The following is a 2,749-nucleotide window of genomic DNA, read 5'->3' as shown; positions in this document are numbered from 1 at the left end:
AAGTTCAAGTTCTATTTTGCATGTTTGGTGGATTAGATTACAAAAAAGTATGATAAATTGTACCTTAAATTACATGTAAACATTAATAAAACCAGTGTTTTATACAACTTTGGCGACCTGTAGCTAAAAATTGTGACGTGCTGGAACATTTCTGAGAATGGCACCAGATTCAGCAACCCCAAATCTACTAGAGACACAAAATTTGATCCTTGAGACACGCAAAAATGTCATTTTTGTTACGCTGTGTTATCGAAGTTTTATAAATGAATGCAACGAATAAAAGAATAAAGAGTACATTTTACCCATTTTCCGTACAAACCTAGCAGCAATAATGGGTAAAATTTACTCGCTGATTTGACGTACAAGCCGTTTACCCATTAAAGAGTACAGGTGCTTTACTCTTTTTAAGAGTTAAACTAGTTTCTCTCAAAGAGGGTACTTTTTTACCCTTTAAAGGGTAATTTGAGCTTACAGTGTACAAAAGCGACGACGACAACACCGGCTCAACCTCAAGCGAAGAAACAAAAACAAACGACGATTTCAACGATTTCAACAGGGCGCTTGCAGCCCTTGTTTAGTGTGCCTAATGGCTTCCTTTGATTTTGCTGGGTAACGTTTGAAACGGGAAACACGTTACGAAACGTTTCCCAGCAAAATCAAAGGGGTTCGCTGCAATGAGAATATATACTAAGGTGTGGAAGAAGAAGCAACGGCTATGTATTAGTGAAAAGAAAAAACGTAAACAAAAATAACTACGTCACTAATTTACACGGCTTCTTATGGGAGCTCGCTCGATTGTAGTTGTGAAACATTTTGCACCGTTCACGGATGTCACGCACACTAAATGTCTTCTTCCGCACCTCGGTATATATTCTCATTGGGTCCGCTGGGCACACTAAACAAAGGCTGCAAGTGCCCTACTCGACGGCAAAATTGTAAATAGTGATTTTTTAGAGATCAGATCGCCAATAGGGACGTCACTACAAAGTGACTGGCTACCAGCCCTTCATGATGTCAATAACTCAAGTAAGGCTATGCGTTTCCCTTTTCCAGGATGAATTATCCTATTTCCAAGAACTTGCAGTTCGCTAAGCATAAATCTGACAATTAAGCAATAAATACAACAAAATTCTCACTTACCTTAGGTGTTACGCATCCGTACGACACGAGCACTTCGCTTTCCTCCGCGTCCAAGTCCTTGTTGCTGTAGATCACCAGGTCAGCCCGGGAACTCTCGCCAGTAGGTCTCGGGGATTCCAGATCTTCTCTTGGCCTGGCACGGCTCGATGCGGTTGGAGTTGTTACCCCCGAGGGGACCGTTGTTTTGCGCGTCCTATTGGCAAACTCGTGCGATTCCATGTCCCGAAGGTTCTCCACTGTGGGTGCTGCGCCACTCAACTTCGAAATGCTGAATGCCATCCATGATTCTACGAATTCCGTCGCGTCTTCGATATCGCAACGGGTACAGATTTCAATGCATTTGTCGACGACCTCTGCCGAAGGATCGATCCCCAGCTCGCCGAACTGTTCGCGCAAAGTATCAATCGAAACCATTTTTCACGAGAATGTAAACTAGAATCTACTTGTCCGTACCAGAATACATTGATTTTACGGTTCCAACAAAATATACGATTAACATTAGCACAAAACGAACATTAATTCCGAAATTCGTTACTAGAACAATGCACCACTGATCGACTGCTGCACACGAAATTTGCTAATAAAGTCACCATTCCATTTTTATTTATAAAGATCATAAACTCTTCCCGGAATTGTTAATAAACTTGTCTAACGATTTCTAACGATTCGCGGGTTCCCATTAGGCCAATGAAGGTCCCAACATTCTTCCAGCATGTGTTCCACAATCACTCCTGGATTCTTCAAAATTCAATTTAGGGTTTCACACCAACAAATACTACAACACTTACTCCGAGCGTTATCAAACAAATTTCGGTAGGAATTCTGTTCGTTGTTCTATTCACAGAATTCTTTCTGAAAACCAAACAGGATATTATACAGGGGTTCGATTGATTTTTTTTTTTCATATATTTCTCATCAGTTGATCTAGAAAATCCATCAAGACTTTCTCGAGAGCTAGAGATTTATTTTTCAGATCACTTCACAAGAGTTAATCAAGAGTTTATACGTAAGTTTCATCAGAAATTACTAAAGGGATTTGTTTCAGAAATAATTCCTGGATTTGTTTTGGGATTTCTCGAAAACACATATCATAGTAAGCCATCAAAAATTATTTCGAAATTTGAAAATCAAATTCATATTTTTTCCTCCATATTTCGGTCTGATATACAGTGGGATTCCGTTTTTGGCATGCTCCATTTTTGGCACCCCCCGATTTTGGCAACAAAATGGATCCGTTTTTGGCAACATTTTTAAAGACCATTGAAATTTGTATTTTTTTTGTAAATATTATTGTGTCTGTTGCTTTAGTCATTTGAATAGTAAGCCAACTACTCACCGACTACTTTTTAGAGCTCCATTTTCGTCAATATTCCCTCAATTCCCATCAACTACTAAGGGCTCTCGTGTGCGCTTGTTTACTTCGGGATGGTCATTGGTCATGCATTCACAACGTTTCATGAGGGCATTAATCTTCACCAGTTTCTGAACTAGAGAACAACCCTATTTTCTTAGGCATTCATACTGAGTGATCAGCCCTCTTAAGTCTGCCAGTAGGTGATATACTCATTGAAACCGATTTGCTTCAGGTTTGGAACAGCTTGTTTGAACA

General features: G+C 39.8%; 1 long non-coding RNA gene across 1 annotated transcript; it reads left to right on the top strand.

Moving 5' to 3' along the window:
- The first annotated feature begins 855 nt into the window (after nt 1-855).
- Nucleotides 856-1,649, top strand: LOC110678297. Its single transcript, XR_002501487.1, has 2 exons — nt 856-1,026; nt 1,146-1,649. It is a non-coding gene; the product is annotated as an uncharacterized LOC110678297 (long non-coding RNA).
- Nucleotides 1,650-2,749: the final 1,100 nt, after the last annotated feature.

This window comes from Aedes aegypti, chromosome 3 (assembly GCF_002204515.2).
Source record: "Aedes aegypti strain LVP_AGWG chromosome 3, AaegL5.0 Primary Assembly, whole genome shotgun sequence".
NCBI lineage: Eukaryota > Metazoa > Arthropoda > Insecta > Diptera > Culicidae > Aedes > Aedes aegypti.
Note: the sequence above shows the minus strand (reverse complement) of the source record. Positions and strands in the feature narration are given on the sequence as shown.